The following is a 19,309-nucleotide window of genomic DNA, read 5'->3' on the forward strand; positions in this document are numbered from 1 at the left end:
GTATAGAACCTACTCTCCTAAGTGCTGCGGCAGTTGGTCCTATCAGAACCAGTCTCCCACACATACACATGAGAAAGGGCAAAAGGGAGGAGAGATCTCCCCTTCAATGATGCAGCTGGAAAGCAGAGACAGGAAGAAGTCTGCTTTCCCACACTCAAGGCCTTGGGCTATCTTACTCACAACCCCGACATGCAGGACCAGTAGAACCTACTGTGCTGCCTAGGTAAGGTGCAGAGCCTTCTTCCCTGAGTACTGAAGTGAGAGGGGCAGGGGCAGCTCTCCTGTTTTGATGGCTTCAGGGCCAGATCTCATGCCTGCCATAGGTGGTGGGGGCAGGGAAGCATCTCTCCTTCACCCATTTCACAGCACATCAGACAAGTGGAGGGACAAGCTCTCTCCTGCTCACAACCTTGGGACTTGCTTGCTAGGGCACCCACCACTAGGATCAATTCTACTGTTCTCCTGAGTGGTACAGGTGGTGAGTTCTTCTGCTTGCATGAGCTCAGGCACAGATGTTCTGCATGCCACAGTTGATGAGCAGCAAGGAGGGAGGAAGGTCTCTCTCCCTTGTCCATGCTACCTCATGGGAGATAAGTGGTAGGGCCAGCTCTCCCATGTTTATATCCTCAGGGCTAGCTTACCTGCAACTCCTGCAGTGTGCATGTCCTTGTTCTCATGTGTACTGCAATTAGGTGTGGGTTTAGGTCTCCTGCACCCGTGTCTCTGGGGCCAGCTCCCTAACAACAGGCAAGTGAAGGGTGTAACCAGGGTGTAATAGTCTTCTGACACCAGTTTGTCCCCAGGGGGCAGGCCACCCCGGCCCATGACTGGTCTTTGGTGGGTAACAGACTCCTGCTAGTTCTGGGCCAGAGACCCAGACATGGCCCACAGTGGCTACACAGGACAACATACCACCATGTTCCCCGATCGCACCAGAGCAAATTGTTTCTCACTAATCTTGAATCTCCAGTTCTGCCTCTCTTCATTGTGCCCACATCCTTCAGTTTCTCATTTCTTCCATTTCTCCACTACTTACTTGCTCCTCTTAGTGGTGCCTGGGGTCTTTAAGGTTCTGGGGTCATCTCAGGAGTGATCTCAGGAGTACCATGCCCAGCTGATATATTATGAGGGTAAACAGGCATCATCTCTGGGTTGCTCTGCCCCCTAGGCCTGCATAGCATAAGAAAGGTGGTCATCTCAGGCTAGCTTTCTGTCCAGTTCCCATGGCCCCAGTGTGGTGATCGTTTTGGGTTTACACCTTGCCCAGCCTACCCAAGTGTTGTCTGTGTCAGGCTTACTCTCCACTGGGGCCCTAATATCAGATCCCATGCATGTTTTTCCTAATCTCCTGCTTTCTTGTCATCCTGGGAGTCCATCTCAGCCTGCTTGGTACCACACTGGTGATTGTCTCAGGCTCAATTTTTTTCAGGGAATGTTAAACTAGTTACTCAGGTGTAATAGGTTAGTTAGGACACTGAGCATAGGCATAGCTACTCTCCTCTGTCTGCCACCTACTGATGCACATGTGACATAGCTCCTACGTGTGCTGTACCTCTAAGTGCAGGACATCTTTATTCTTGACTAATTTCAAAACATATTTTATAATTTATCCTAATTCACAAATAATATTACATTATATCCTCTTGTTTCAATTAGTTACTTTAAATATTTAACTTTGGCTAACTGTATTATTTCTATAAATTTTATCTAATTTTTGTTGAATATTTATCATTATGTATTATTAATAGAAGCATAATAATCAGTTTGATAGCTATGGTATATTTCTTGTCCTCAAGTTTTAATTATTTTTCCTTCAAATCTATTTTTCCCTGTAGTACTTATAACTATGCATGATAGATAACACTGGTTTATATTCTCAGGTCTTCCTTACCACAATTATGGTTTAAAATTTGAAATCTATTATTAACATTTCATTCCACAATTTATTCTATCAATGCATAGGCGTTGGCATCAGGACTTCTTAAACCTGTGAGATCACATGGGCTAGGCAACATTGCGACCTACACATCTGTTGCCAAGACAATGGCCACCATACTCCCAGAATCCATTGGGCTCCCCTCTCACCTTCACCTGTGTCTACTTCACCATCCATATATATAAGAGGAACGTCCCTCCTCTCTTCTCCCCTTCACTTTCCTCTGCCTTTCTTGCCCCTCTTTCTCCCAATAAACCTCTTTACACATGGAACTGCTTTGGCCAGGTGTGTTGTGTTCAGACATGAACAAATCCGGTATTCTAACACAACAATAGGTATTAAAAACAGAACAAAACAAAAAAACAAAAAAACAAAAAAACAAAAAACCCTTTGTTCTCTAATTGTTATACTTCTGTTATCTTTTCTTTTTTTTCTTTTCTTTTCTTCTCTCCTTTTCTCTTCTCCTTTCCTTTCCTTTACTTATTTATTCACTTTGCATCCCAATATCAGCCCTCTGAGTCCTCCCAGTAGCTTCTCATGCAAATCATCTGCTACTAATGGCAGAAGTTAATCACCAAAATTAGGCAGCTCTTGGACACAGAATAGCAAAGCATTAGAAATAAAAAAAAAATTACCAAAACTGTAGGAGGCTACAGCCCCTCCCCTGGCCTACCCGAAGCCGTACCTTAGACCTGTTTACCACAAGCTCCATAGCCAACAGGTGCCATCTTTTAAGGTGCGGCTTCGGGTAGCCCAGGGGAGGGGCCATAGCCTCCTACACAAAACAAAGCTACTTTTGTCCCAGTAATTGCATCTTTCACCCTCACAATCACAACATTTGTCACTAAAACTGCCAGACACTATGGCTGTCTACCTCAGTCTACCTGAATGCCATGCTGGTCACTGGCAATATAATAACTCATTTATGAAGCTATATGACAGGACATAATGAAATCTAAAAAGGATAAAATATGGAGATGACTGAATTCAAGTAAAATATATGATTATATTAATAAAAGTAGTATTTTATAAAATAAATAAATTCAATACATATATAACTTGACTTAATGAAACTGAAATTATTACAACTGAAACCACCTTGTAGTTATTACCAGTCACAAATATATACACAAAAATCTCAACTATATCGAATCCTTTATGCCTATACAAACCAGCATTATATTCCTTAAAATAAGCATTAATTAATATATTGTCAAAAAATTTCTTACATGGACAATCTTCCATCATTTTTATGAAGATTAGATAGCATTACTATTGGAATATTAAAAGAATGTTACTAAATATATACAATTCAAAAAATCATCAGTGTTATGTTGGGTAAAAACAAATAAATGACTTTATTTTAAGGTATATATTGTAGATGATATATGTATAAAATACGGTTAAGGTTTCTAATTATTGAAAGAAGCAAGTGGAAGTTTGTGCAGATTATAGCTCAGTCTACTCTTTTTCAATAGAAGAAATGACAACAGCGAACCATTGCAGCATCCTGTTTGTAGATCCCACTTTCTTCACTTTTGACAGAGTGTCTTTGTCTAATAAAATAAATATACCTGGAAAGTAGCATGTTTAGTACTTTGTTAAGTGGCTAGAACTCTATGTAGGAAAGGAAAGTTTGCCATTTGAATACTTCCCTACACTTACCTGCTGAATCTCTTCGTCTCTTTATTTTTAATATCTCTCTTTCATTTTCACTTTTTCCTAAATGTAAGCACACTAAAATGAAACAGAGAACATTATCAATTGAAAATAATGCCAAAGCGAATGAATGACAGTCAAACTTATATGACAACTTCTCTGTTTGTTTTTCTTTATTGAGAAAAAGCTGCAGGGACTGAAATCAATTTCCACATAATTCAAACCAAGTGATAAAATACATGAGTGCATTTCCAGAAGTTAACTCAAGAGGAATGTGTACCCCAATCAAATCTTATGTGTCATAGTCTACGGAACCACCTTGGCCCACTTTGTGCTTCTATAACAGATTATTCCAAACTATATAGTGCGTTTGTTTTATCCATGTGTATTTATTTTCTCTGTGTACCACAACATACAACTAGAGAGGCAAAGATTTCCTTCTACTCAGGTCTTCAAACTTGTCATTGTATGTGTTTACCTGTTTTGGATAGCCCTGGGGCTAATTATGCTTGATGTTAATTCCATTCTCCTGTGAGTGGATATGAATAAGGAATGAGTCAGCATGCAAGTGATTTCCTGTAAACCTGCTTCCCACCTTAATTTGTAAAATAAAGGAGAGCTGATGATTGGGCAGATAAAAGGGAAGGTGGAGTGGAAGGTGGAAGAGAGAAAGAGAAAATAGAAGAGGGAGAGGACACAGAGGAGGAGGAGGAAGAAGAAAAGTGGAGCAGAAGCACATGGCCTAGAGAAACTGCAAGTTCTAAGGGGTCTCAGAAACTGTGGAAGATGATAGTGTATTGGTAGATCTGCCCAATCTAGGCACACAGCATGTGTTCCTATTAACTGTGATGTGTTTTCATTGCTGGGGCATATTTTGAAGAGGATATTAGAATGGCTACTTCAGCTTTTTACTTGGGACTGTTCTCTTGGAAAATTGATTTCCAGCCTTTTACTCAGAGGTAGGTAGGGTCTGTCTTTGTTCCTTAGGTGGATTTCTTGTATGTGGCAAAATGCTGGGTCCTGTTTATGTAGCCAGTCTGTTAGCTTATGTCTTTTGATTGGGGAATTAAGTCCATTGATATTCAGAGATATTAAGGAAAANTAATTGTTGCTTCCTGTTATTTTTGTTGTTAGAGTTAGGATTCTGTTCTTGTGGCTATCTTCTTTCCTGTTTGTTGAAGGATTACTTTCTTGCTTTTCCTAGGGTGTAGTTTCCATCTTTGTGTTGGAGTTTTCCCTTTACTATCCCTTTAAGGGCTGGATTCATGAACGTGAATTTGGTTTTGTCATGGAATATTTTAGTTTCTCCATCTATGGTAATTGAGAGTTTTGCTGAGTATAGTGACCTGGGCTGTCATTTGGGTTCTCTTAGGGTCTGTATAACATCTGCCCAGAATTGTCTGGCTTTTATGGTCTCTGGTGAGAAATCTGGTGTAATTCTCTTGTATTCTGGAGGTGATGCTTGCATCTATGGCTCCTGATTTCTTTCCTAGGGATTCTATCTCCAGAATTGTCTCCCTTTGTGATATCTTTATTTTTTATACTTCCAGTTTTAGATTCTGGATGGTTTTGTTCAATTCCTTTACCTGTTTTGTGTGTTTTCCTGTAATTCTTTAAGGGATTTTTGTGTTTCTTCTTTAAGGGCTTCTACCTTTTTAGCTATGTTCTCCTCTATTTCTTTCAGGGAATTATTAATGTCCTTCTTAAAATTCTCTACCAGCTTCATGAGATATGATTTTTAAATCCTAATCTTGCTTTTTTATGGTGTGTTGGGGTATCCAGGACTCACTGTGGTGGGAGAACTGGGTTCTGATAATGCCAAGTAGTCTTAGTTTCTGTTGGTAAGATTCTTATGTTTGCCTTTCAACATCTGGTAATCTCTGGTGTTAGATGTTCTTGCTGTTTCTGGCTGGAGCTTGTTCCTCCCGTGAGTCTGTAAGCCTGTGTCAGCACTCCTGGGAGATCAGTCCTTTCCTGGTATGACCTGTGCACAGAGGGCTGCAGAACAGCCCCACCTCCTGACTCCAGATGCAGGCCCATAGGACCCTGTCTAGAAGCTCTGTTGCCTGTGCTGTACTGAGCAGACCTGCCTTAGAGAGACACCAGAGGGAAAATGGTGATCCTGCCTGAGTCCTGGGGTCAGAGCACTCCCTGGATGCAAGCTCTCCTCTGACAGGGATGGTTCACAGAGGACTGTATTAGTTCCATTTCCTGACTGAGGATGAAGGCCCTTAGTAGGACCATGTCCTAGAAGATCTGTTGCTCTGTGTCCTGTGCTCTCCTTTGAGGACCTGCCTTGAAGAGACACAGGAGAAAAAATGGCGATCTCACCTGAGTTCCAGGGTCAGAGCACTCCCTGTGAAAATAGATTTTTTTCAACATTTCCATTTATCTTCATGAGAATTTTGTGAATTTAGCCCCAATTAAAAGGGACAAATACATAGAATTGAGGATATGTCAATTTGTGAAATTTGGGTTGTTATTATTTTTGTTGAATTTATGGAAAATAATTTCCATAATATATAATCTGATAATACTTTTGTCTTTCCCCAACCCATCTTTCCTTCCAAATCCTCTACTCATCCTCACACTCTATACCCTTTATTTATCTTCCTTTTAAAACAAAGCAATCATAAAAAGAAAACAAAACAAAAAACACAAAAGAGATAACACAAACCCAGAAAAACAAACATGGTATGTGTTCATTTATAAGTAGATATTGGTCATAAAGCACAGGATATCTGTGTTAGAAACTACAGAACCAATAAACTAAGTACCAAGGAAGGTCCATCGCAGGGTGCTTGAATCTCACTGTGAGGGAGTAATAGATTAAATATCTAGGGTGAATGGAGGATGGGAACAAGAAAGATGAAGTCTTGGGATGATGGAGGGAGAGAGTACTGCAAGAGAAAACTGGAATGTGTGGGGTGTTTCTGGTGTAAGCTAGAAACCTAGCACAATGAAAACACCCCGAGACTCCAAATGGGGGATATGCAGCCTGAACCATCCATCTCCTATAACCAGCCAAGATTTTTAATAGCGGGATTGGGAATCCAACACAGACACAAAAATTCCTCTTGGCTATAAGATGTAGAAGTGCAAAAGATGCATCATAATTTGATGGAAGGGCTAACAAATTACTGACTTAGATGTCATGAGAAGGAACCCACTCCTGACACTATTACTGATATTCTGCTACTTGCAAACAGGGGCTTAACATAACTGTAGTCAGAGAGGTATCATCCAGTGCCTGATAGAAACTGATGCAAACATTAACAGCTAAATAGTAGGTGAAGCTGGGGAATCATATAGAAGTAGGGAATGAAGGATTGAAGAGCCAGTGGGTCACCGAAACCACAAGAAACCCTAAAAAAGTCAACTAGCCTGGACCCATAGTGGCTCATAGCAACCGAACTACCAAACAGCGAACACACATGGGATAAACCTAAGCCTTCTGAACATATGTATCAGTTGAGTAGCTGGGTCTTCATGTGGGACTTCTAAAACATGAGCAGGGCTGTCTCTGATTACCTTTGGATCCCTTTTCTCAAACTGGGCTGCCTGCTTTAACCTCAATAGAAGAGTGTGTACCTAGTCCTCTTGAAATTTGAGATGCCAAGCCTGGCTGATAACAATTAGAGGCCACCACTTTTCTAAAGAGAAGAAGAGAGGGATAAATGATTGCAGGGAAGATAAGAGGGAGGAACTGGGAGGAGTGGAGGGAGGAAAAGCTACAATCTAGATGTAATATAAATAAATGAATTAATATAAAAATAGAATACAGTTGATACAATATAACATACACTATAATTAATATATAAGATGATATTGGTATATAACATTAATATATGATTGGTATATGATAAACAATGTATGATAAATGATCTATGATACATATATGGATGATGTATGATATACATGATCTATGAAATATATATGATGATATGATATAGGATATATGACATGTAATGTATTAATATGATATATGTTATCTGATATGTAACATATCATATGTGCTACATGACATATATTATACAATATTTATTATATGCAATATATAAAATATGATGTATAATATATGATGTGCAATGCATAATGTATAATATGATATATAATGTATGCTACATACTACATACTGCATAATTTATGATAGGAGATATGTTATATACGACATAGTACATGTCATATTTTGTATGTCATAGATTGTTAATATCTTTGAGTTAGTTTTGCTTGAGACAATTATTCCTGAGTATGGAGCCTAAATCTAAGTGCAGCTAATTTACCCACTCATAGGCCAGTGGAAAAAACTAATTATTTATTTGCAGGTAGGTATAAGTCACAGATAACTACTTTACCTTTTCTTGTATATGTAAAGGCTTGCACTGAACTTTATCTAAAGTTCATTCAGGCATTAAATATGAAATATTTCTGGCTTAGTCTTCTAAGAAACCTTTATGATGACCAAATATCACCTTGCCCAATTTCATATGAACTCAACTCTTTGGTCAGAAAACATGTAGCAGCATAGTTAATGTCACATGATCTTCTTACTCTTAAAAGATTAACAACTGAACTTTATGACCCCAATAGTTTCAGCAAAATAATCTTTCAATCCAAATTTTATTTTCTCTCATAGATATATTTTTCCATACAAATATATTTTGTAATAGCAGAATTGAGGAACTATAAATGGGGAACAATTGGAAAAATATTATTTTCTTCACATTTACTAATTAATATTTTGTGGATATTTTTCAAGTAACATTTACTGGATCAGTTTTTGCGAGACTTTTTGCTAGATGAACAAGATATTTAATTTAACAGCTTATCTTTTAGATAGTATAAGTTCAGTCGCATTTCTTGAGATAGGAAAGCTCCAATTATTTCCATATATTTGTATAACAGATTTAGTTTGTGATTAATTAAATGTTTTTAAAGTTTAACTTTTGTTTCTCTGTCAACAATACAAATATTTCATGCAAAAACCTGGATTCATTCAATTATTGAAGAATTTATATAATTTTTGAGAATTGTCCATAAAAGCAATACTATAATACTTTATGTATAAATTTTCTATAATATTTAGATATCTCAATGTTACACTGGGGATTCGACAGCTCAATAATTTACATCCTCTAACTGTATTGAAAGTATGTAAGAAGATAACTTTATGAGCTGAATGATCACTTTAGATTTCCCATTTTTAGTTAAAATATTAAAAACTAACTTATTGCACATATTATCAATGATTCCCTTGTTATTGTGATTTAAATGACATTCCAATATGAGAACATATTTTCAATATATATAAAATTATTATAAAACAAAATCTTTGCAACTATTAATTGATAGCATATTGCTTTGTAAATTATTCTTAATTACTATATCAGCTTACCTGTTGCTCTATTTATAAAATATTACCGCTGGATTTTAGCTGCATCTAACATTGTTAATACATACTTACATTTTAGATATTTTGAATATAATTTAGGCAGGGGATTGAATTTCTGTCATTTTTATTTTCAGAAGACCTATATAATAACATATGAATTGAATTTCACAATATTTATAAAAGAGCATATTAAATGACATGAATAATTGATTAATATCTGACATGGTTTAGAGAGAAAAGGTAGAGAAAATGTGCTTATCAAGAAACTGGAATAATTAATTTTGAGAAACCACAGTTAAGTTTCTTAATAGTAGCAGGTGTTACATGTGGTGTTCAATCAACATATACTTGATAAAGGTTCAAACAAAATTTTGTATAGAAGCACAAAACACTGTGAAACTGCTCAATTCAGAATTAGACATTTGTTGTGCTAAGATCACTTCTCCTGTTTTGTATTTTGTACCATTGTAATGAATGAGTTTTGTTTTTTGTTTTTAGGAGGGTGTGTGTAAATTTCCTGAGAATATCTAGTATATCCATGCAAAATTATTTTGTCTCTGCAATAATTTCCAAAGGGAATCTCATGAAAATCTTACTTACTTTATGATGTTTGAATGGCTTCCTGATCATCTATCTTCTGTTTGAGAATACCTTCATGTTAAGCTTTGGAAAAAAAAAAAAACTGTGCTTAAACTATTCATATTGGGTGCAAAGAAAATTGTAATAGCATTATTCTGAAATATTGTTTTCAGCTTTAATGTATTTTGAATATTAAGAGTCACTCTGTAACATGTATCATAATAGAATCATACTGTGTAGTGTAAAGTTAATCCACCCACCACTTTCTGCTCTGCACTGGGGTTCCCAGACCTTTCATTTGCACTGATAGAAGATAAAAATGAATCTCATACTATGCACACAGTAGATAATATGGCCAGAAAATTATAATTGATAGTCATTTCATTATGGAGGCAGGTCGCCCGATTTGCATGACTCTTCTATTGTGAACATATGATTCCTATTTGATCCTAGGAAGTGACATCTTTGCTTCTTCACTTGCTAATCACAGTGGGAGCTGTTCATTTGCAGTGGGTAACAAGATGAACCAGTGAGATGAGCACAATGTAATTCTTTACTTATTAAAAAAGCCCAATACTAAGATTCATAGTGAGAAGAAGAATGTGTTGATACCATGAGATAAATCTCTTATTATACTCTCCATTTCAGCACAGCTGAAACCTTTCATGTAAACTACATTTAGTGTTGGCCTTGCAACCTAAGAGAGAAGTAGAGAGGATTGGAAAAAGGAGTCCCATAAATGATCAAAGGATTACAATATGACCTCTGAAATGAAGTTAAAGGGATGGTAATTATTCAGACAGGAGTCTAGCAAGCTAAAGATAAGTTAGAATTATCTTTAAAGAATAAAACAGATAACAGGGAATTATAAAAAAATGCTTTGCTGTAGTCTCCAATTCTTCTGAATATGACCAGAATGATTTCAAATAAATGGAAGCATGGTAACATTAGATTATATTTTAAATGTGACTAACATGATTTTTTTAGATAATTGCAATTATTGTCCATGGATTTTGGAGCAATTCCAATGTGAGAGAAAATAGAAAGTTAATCAAATGTGTCTAATGGAATTGACCTACTTGAAGGGTTTCTGTGAGTGAATGGAGTACTGGGTCAGAGAATCTCCCTGACAAATGTTGCACTAAATAAAAGCAGTTATTTCAAACAAGAAAGTATGAATGAGTAATGTAGTGAAGCTTTTCTCTTTTTGAAATGGTGGCAAAACCACTATTTGGTACCAAGTGATGTAAGAATATTTGTATATTAGAATTTTCTTCTCTATTCATGAAGTGTACTGTTTTCTCCTTCCTCTTACATACCTCACAGTGCTTAGACTCTGTACTTTCAAGGTGCTGTGGCTTTCACTTCCAGACAGTTCTCTATAAAACCCAGAGTCTGAGCCACCAACCAGGCAGTATACACAGACTGGTCGGAGCCCCCTGGCACATGTACAGCAGAGGACTGCCTGGTCTGGCCTCAGAGAGAAAGATGCACCTAACCCCAGAGAGACTTGAGGCCTCAGGGAAGGCAGACACATTCGGGGTGGGGTCGGGGATGAGCACAATCTCAGAAGCAAGGGGGAGAAAAAATTGGATGAGGAATGGTGGGAGGTGGGACAGGGAGGCTCGTCTTCTCTAGAATGATGTGTCTAAGATTCTTAAAACCTATCGCTAATAATGGTGAACCCCATTTAGAATTTTGCTGAATGAATATATTGTAGCTAATGTTATCATAAGAAGCAAAGTTATTTTGTAAGAAGGTTGATATTTTAAATTTTCTACCATAGCTCCCATTATGTAAAGCATATACACAGATGCTATTACAAGTTACACACTGGATATAATATATATTCTTAGATTCTATTTTATAACATTAATTTGGATATGTAATGAAGCTTTGTAACTATAGATATCTCTTAATTAATATTTAAATAATTTTGGCAGTATTTGTGAATTTTCATTTGTGTTTAACTCAACAGATATTCTACCATTCTCTATTAGGTACATGATATGTGTGTATATATATATATATATATATATATATATATATATATATATATATATATATATATANTATATATATATATATATATATATATATATATATATATATATATATGTATATATATATACATATATATATATATATTAGATTATACAATATTTACTATTCAGATATGGATTTGTGCATATTTTGTAAATTTATAGTTATGGTTTTATATTACACTTTGATGGTGGATGATTCTATTTGATTACCATCTATGAAATTAATTTTAGAGACTTTTAATTGATATTCTATGTTATGTAAATTCCTTTCACCCCTCTTACTAGCAGATGAGATGAAAATGTCATTCATGGTGTTAGTAAATAGTTATTCTATTCCTCCTAGAGCAGATGACGACAAACACAGAGAACATATGCGCTTAATACATGTAATAGTTTATAAGTACTTACAATTTATTGTTTCAAAAGAGAAGTTTAAAAAAAATGGAGAGAAACATGGGACTCTGTAAGTCTTAAGAAGATAAAGGAACAGATTGTAAGACCTTTAAACTTCTGAGTTCTTGTCCTATATCCTTGAAGGAGAAACTCAAACTACAACCCTGATGGGTCATTGATAGTAAGAAGCAAGTCTTTTCTATTTAAACATAAATAGATGGCATGTATTTGTTCAACTTATATAATAGGATGGAAGACGAGTGTAAAAATAAATACTCTTCAAGTCAAAATTCATTGTTTATGATCAGTTATGATACATAAAAGAAATTTTATACACAAATAAATAAATAAGTGAAATAAACATAAGATTTTGTCAAGACTCAGAAGACAGATATGCTTTGCAATTCTCCTTTTGTTCTTCTTTCCATATAGCCACTGAATATTTCTCTGCAGTTTATTAGAATATAAAAAGATAAATAAAATATAGCTTTCTAGCTTAAGAGGTACATTTTTTTCCAAATATTCTTAAAGACAAATTATATTTACTCACTGTCTGTGGAATCTTGAAATGTTGCAACAGGAATTGTGAGTTAAGCAAGAAAAAATGTATAGACTGAGATGATAAATACTTTTTGATTTTTGTTACCATACTAGACAATTTTACTATCTGGGCATGATAACACTCATAAACCATCATTGAGAATGATGCCTCAATTATCTAAAAGACATCGAGTACTTGAACTAGCAAAGTAAAAGAAAATATTTTCTTCTATTAAATATTATTTTAAAGTTGAAAATACAATAAAGGCCTTAGTAAGGGATATTTGTCATTTTTATTTTAGAATATCTGACAAAGAAATGGAAAGGACAGAGGGCAACTGGGTTTGAGAAGGTATACAGTACTGCCTGTGACAAATCATGGCTGTGGGGTTTAGAGGAGATCTGCCAGAAGAATAAATATTTTAGTGGAATATTAAGAATTCCATTAGATGGAGATTTATTTTGATAAATAAATACTCAATGATTTATTTGTTACCTGCTGTTCTATGAGAAAAATATAGAGATTGGAGGCATGTGATTATTTAAGGAGTGCAAGGTATTCAAAGTTCAGGAAAGACTGAAGAAACATAGAGAGTATAGGTTTGAAAAAAGAAGAAAGAAAGAAAGAAAGAAAGAAAGAAAGAAAGAAAGAAAGAAAGAAAGAAAGAAAGAAAGAAAGAAAGAAAGAAAGAAAAGTGTTTTTGTAAAGACATGTAAGAAAAAATCAGGGAAGAGCAAAAAAATACACGGAAAGAAGAAAAATAGAAAATCATGTAAGAAGAGTGCTATTTTCTTGTTTTTCAAATTGCATAGAATTTTGAATGAATAAGACTGAACATGTTAGTATGAAATTAATGATGAGGTATCCAGTATGGTTTTCTCTTGCTTGAATAAAACCAAACTCTAATTACAGAGCTGTTGTTTTAGGCCAATATAGGTGTGCCACATCTACGTTCAACACTGCCAGACCTACCTGTGCACACCAGCCATAGAGAAGAAGACATATTCTCTACACATTCAGCCCCATCTATCCATACACACCAGCGATGGACAAGGGGTCATTACCCATTGTCTACTTTAATGACATTAATGACTTCAAAGGCTTGTTACCTATTGTTTACTTTAGTATGACTAGACAAGGGTTTCTTAGGTGATTCTTCAGCGAGTCAGATTGACAAAAGGAAACATCACAAGCCATTCAACAGACAGAACAGGAAATTTCTTCAGAAGCATTAAGAAGAATTTTAAATATACACCTTATAATGATTTTGTTTATACCTACAGTTCACAACAAGAAAACCTATATTCAGGAAACAATCTAGAAGTAACGTCTAAGACCCATTTTAATGAATATTAACATCTTTTCTGTTCTATATATTCTAGCCAATAGTACATTGCTGAGTTAAAATTCTAACTAAATTGTATCTGCCACATCTTGTAGAAATGAAACAATTTTATTCAATTTCCTTTCATTCTTTCCAGTTTTTATCAACCAGAATGAAGTATTGACATTTACACGCTCCATTTATTCTGTGAAGTACAGAAATATGGTGTATTACTTTGACCTTTCTGAGAGTCTGAAATTTAATTAGTTGACTATTTTCCACCGGGCATCATCTCGACTTCATTGAGTTGTGCGAAATGATAGAGTGGCCATAAAATGTATGAAAAATGATTAAGGATAACATTTCATATGTCTTTAATACCTGTGCCACCTCAGCTCTGTTTGGGGAGCCTCACATGTGCAGGCCACACTCCACCTATTGAAGCCATGATAGTTCGATAGTTCAGAGCAGCGCTCACACAGCATAATGCTTAAAGAAAGTTTAACTCACATTTTATGGAAACTGTGACTTTTCAGAGAATTAATCTTGCATCAAAAGAAAGAAAGAAATATATTTGATGTGTAAGGAAATTCATCATTTTGGTGTCTGGAAGTTTCAATCTTAAATAATACAATGAAGAAGTTACACAGATGTAGTGGTGTATGAATTACAGAAAGAAAACAGGGTACCAAATATGTTCACTTACATGTTTAAAACATTTGAATTTTAGGTGTTAATGCTTATCACAGTTATATTAATGTAGAAATTTGCTCTCTTATCAAATAATGAAGTAAGCATTTAAACACTAGTTTTCTTCTGTAATGAAGTCATGGATAATAGGGATTGGATATACTGTTCTATAAATAATTGCCTACTCTTTAATGTATTTCTGATTATAAAACTAACTTATAAATAGATGTGATACTAATCATAATAGTTGAGTTTTATATTAAATCATACATTCCTTTGTTACTCTAAGACCTATTCATCACCAAAGCTAAAAAACTTTTTATGGTGCAATAACTTTAAGCTTTCTCATCTTATTCAAAGATTATAGAAAATATGATTTGCACCTTTTGGCCACTTCGTATGTATTTCCACTATAATTTACCTTTTTAAAATTTAAGGTAATATTTTTACATGGATATGCTGCCATTATATTCCCATATGTTAATCAGCTATCAAATGTTTTACAAATATATGATTCTATTTTATATTACTATAGAAATTTTGATCATGGGACACAACTGTGGCATGTATATTATATAAACCACTAATTATTAATGTATAACACTTTATAATTGAATAATAATATATATAGAATTATCATTTCATGTTGGGGGTAGGATTATTCTGTGATGGAATTTCTGAAGATATCTTAAAGTCAAAATGTATTTGGTTGTTTCTTCGTACTTTCACCTTTTCCAACATTTTGTTCCTCATAACTTTTCTGCTAATGACTAAATTCCCCTTTTCATACCACTGAATCAAATATTAATCAGAATCTTTTCCTTAAAATGATGTACTTTAAGATAATTCTCATCCACTTACACTTTTATAAGAATGGGAATATTTTAAATAAGCCAAGTGAGCAGGACTTGAATTGCTATGAAGTAATTCACACCAAGAGCTTAGTTAGAAACAGTCCAATAATTCAAGTTCATGAATATATTCTCATATCTGTAAATGATTGTTCAATAAATATGAAGAAGACAGTGACAGAATTTCACTTTGCTGAACCCACTGATTTTCAGGAAGTCAACAGCTGGTAGGGTAGCTGCTAACATCCTAGAGAAGGGAAAGATCAAGGTGTATTCATGTACATATATCTTGAGTTTTTTCTGAAGATAAAGATATACTCTACACATCAACTGTAACACAATTTTCCAATGATATTTATCCCTGAATGATATGTATATTACTTTTTGTTTGTTTTTTCATTGGTTTATTTTCTATACCTTCAACGAGATCTCTGCTAGGTTCTATCCTGTAACTTTAGTGAGAATTTGTAGAGTATCACAGGGGAGTGAAGTGGAAACTTGAAGTGTATTTTGGAAAGTCAGATATGTTTGATGGTGTTTTGCTAGGGAAAACAGGTGAAGGAAAGTTTAGCTAAAGTAGACACAGGAGAAAGTGTGCTCTGCTAAAGCAAGTACGTGTAAGGACAAGTGATGAAGGATTCTTGCTAACACCATTCACATTACATTACATAATTGAGCTTTATTTGTCAGGGATTCCATAGAAAGAAACTGGCCAAAAAACTTCTGGTGGTGTGCTGCAGGTTCTTGTCACTTCCTTGGACTCTGGCTGATTGGCAGAGTGATCTCAGCTGAGACAGACTCAAGTCCTGAGGACATTTGCTGAGGCAAGACTGATAGAGAACGTGTGATATCTGCAAAGAGTATAAAAGGAGTCTATGGACAGTGACAAGTGGTGGGGGCTGAGATTAACTTGCTAATAGAGCTATCTGTGTGCAATGCTTGTTGGTCTTGAGTCTTTGCTGATCTTTGTTTCACTGAGCGAGACATGGACAAACTTCTCTTGTTGTTCTGTCTCTCTGCCTGGCTGTCTCTGCTAGGTAGTGCCATCACTTCTGATTCATGATATCCTGACTCTACAGAACTGGACTGCTCATGTATCCATGAAGTATTTGAGAGTGTATCAAGCTGCCATTGCTAACATGTGAACTGAACTACCAATTTCCAGACAAAACAGACAGGAGTTGCTTCAAAGAAGCTTTCTGAACAGGTTCACTCCCCTCTCTGAACCCCCTTATCCTTTCCCACTACCTCTGGTCGGGGGGGTTGGGCTAAAAGGGTTAAAGCATTTAAGAACCACCATGAAAAATAGGTTTTGAAAAAAATTAAACTTACACCGGTTGTATTCTTTTCTGGACAGTGTTTTCTCCAGACTGCTTGTGATTCTTCTACACATTTTAAATCAGATATATAACTTGACTTCTTCTCAATATATTCTGTGCATTATTATATAATAATTTATTGGGATACTATTGGGGGAAAGAGTCTCTGGGGGTGCTTCTGATAAGGGAAAATGCTTGAAGAACATTCTTGGAAGTTAATATTTTTGTCACAAATATTTGCATCACTACCATTACCCTACAAAGTTAATATTATGTGAAATATTGGTATCTAGACTTTTATAAAACAGAATATTTGTATGACCATACTCCAAGAATAAACTGAAACTTATCAGCAATTATGAATAACAAGTATAGTATCCAAGTCATTAAAACACTTAGAAACTGTCACTATGTTTGCAGTAAAATTAACAGTTACTGAGCCACGGTTAAGTGCAGTTTTAACTTCTCTATTAGGAATTACATATTGGAAGCCACAGGGTGTGTTTTAATTCAGAATGATAATCACTTTATGATGCAAACCTACTACTAACACTGTATTCACCATTGTCTTACCTATGTATGATAATTATGAGTAAACATTACTGTATCATTATGAAGGAAAAGTCTACAATAAAGAATAAACCACAGTAGTCCAGACCTTCTCTCTCTCTCTCTCTCTCTCTCCTCTCTCTCTCTCTCTCCTCTCTCTCTCTCTCTCTCTCTCTCTATATATATATATATATATATATATATATATATATATATTCTATATATGTATGTATATATATATATATGTATGTATATGTATATATATTTAATACCTGTATTAAATTTGTATTAATATTTAAAACCTGTAAGATATTTTCTCTGCTAGTTGTAAGGTTGAATTGTTAATGTTAATATACAGTATATATCTGAAAGGGCATTATATAACACATTGGTAGGAATCAAAATAAAATTCACAAGGGAAAAAGAATATTGGTCTATAAAACATAAATGTAAGGATGGACCTTACATTTTACAAGTAATTTTAAGACTACAAATTACAAAGGTGAAGTTGACTAATAAACAGAATCTAGTGAATACATTTATCTGTTCATATAGCCTTATCAAAGTCATTCACTTAACAAATTCACCACATTTACCTATATTTGCTATGAGGATTTTAAGGTTATGGAATTTTTTTTAAAGATTTATTTATTTATTATATGTAAGTACACTGTAGCTGTCTTCAGACACTCCGGAAGAGGGCATCAGATCTTGTTACGGATGGTTATGAGCCACCATGTAGTTGCTGGGATTTGAACTCTGGACCTTCGGAAGAGCAGTCGGGTGCTCTTTCCTACTGAGCCATCTCACCAGCCCCCAAGGTTATGGTATTTTTAATTCAACATATGCTACACATTTTCCCTCAAACTAAATTTTAAGAACCAAGGGCTTGGCTTCTAAGAATGGCACCTTCAAAAATGAGAAATTTCCATTAAGTCTCTGGAGGCATTATTCTAGGCTATTTCCTTTTTCCTCTATATCTTTTTTTTCTTTTATCTATATGTGCATTATCTGGAAGGAGTTACAATGCTGTGGTTTTACTCTTCTACTAGCAATCTTTCATAGTATTCTTGGAGAGGTAACTGCAGTAGTAAATCCATTGCTGAAGACAATGCCAGAAGTCATCATTTGTAAAATGTAATTAGAATTTATAACTGTTATCGTACTGGTATTTAATAGTAACTTGAACATCTTTCTATTAACTCTATTTTTTATTATATAATATATACCTTACTAAAGTGTTATGAATATTTTGGACCATAAGCAAAAATTAGTTGACAGGATTCATTTTGGGGTGTGTGTGTGTGTGTGTGTGTGTGTGTGTGTATGAGTGTGTCTATTTGTATGTGTTTGCAAATCAATATTTCTGGATCTTTTATTGCATTTACAAGTCTTTGAAGTTATAGGTAGCACCTTAGAGGGTTTCTTTTAAGAAACTAGTTATCTTGTTTCCCTTTTAGCTGGAAGAATTGGCAGTGAAAAGAAAATGCCGTTCTGTATTTTTTCTATCTTTTCTAGGAGTATGTGATCTTTCATTATACATTTTTCTAGAAGAATATACTTAGAATGACTTTCTTGTTCTCAGGAGAAGAATATTATAGTTTATTTTGGGTAAGAGACATTTGTGGATCATTTTCGTAAAGGACAGACTTGACTTATGTTAAATATTAATGTCAATTCCCAGGAGAAACATTTAATAATGAATAGAATCATGAATGAACACTTATTAAGCAAATAATTTATATAAAAAGACATGGATGAGCAAGTTAAATGACACTATTGCATAAGTGAATACATAGAATATAAGTAATAATTACATATTTCAGATAACTATGAATTTCCCACGTAATGTGATGAGGGTAGAAATATTTTCTTGTGGCCAATCATTTATTAGAAGTTTCTATAAATATTTTTGAGGAATGTTCATCATTATGTTTTCTAAATCTCAGTATTCTTTCATAATGTAGACCTCTGATCAAATTATGTGTGGTAGAACTGAAGTTTGATATAATAAGATATACACATATGTAG

General features: G+C 34.8%; 1 non-coding gene across 1 annotated transcript; it reads right to left on the minus strand.

The window, feature by feature from the left end:
• Nucleotides 1-1,431: 1,431 nt before the first annotated feature.
• Nucleotides 1,432-1,565, minus strand: LOC115065144. Its single transcript, XR_003844944.1, has one exon. It is a non-coding gene; the product is annotated as a small nucleolar RNA SNORA17 (small nucleolar RNA).
• Nucleotides 1,566-19,309: the final 17,744 nt, after the last annotated feature.

The sequence above is a fragment of the Mus pahari genome, chromosome 12 (assembly GCF_900095145.1).
Source record: "Mus pahari chromosome 12, PAHARI_EIJ_v1.1, whole genome shotgun sequence".
In the NCBI taxonomy this organism is placed as follows: Eukaryota; Metazoa; Chordata; class Mammalia; order Rodentia; family Muridae; genus Mus; species Mus pahari.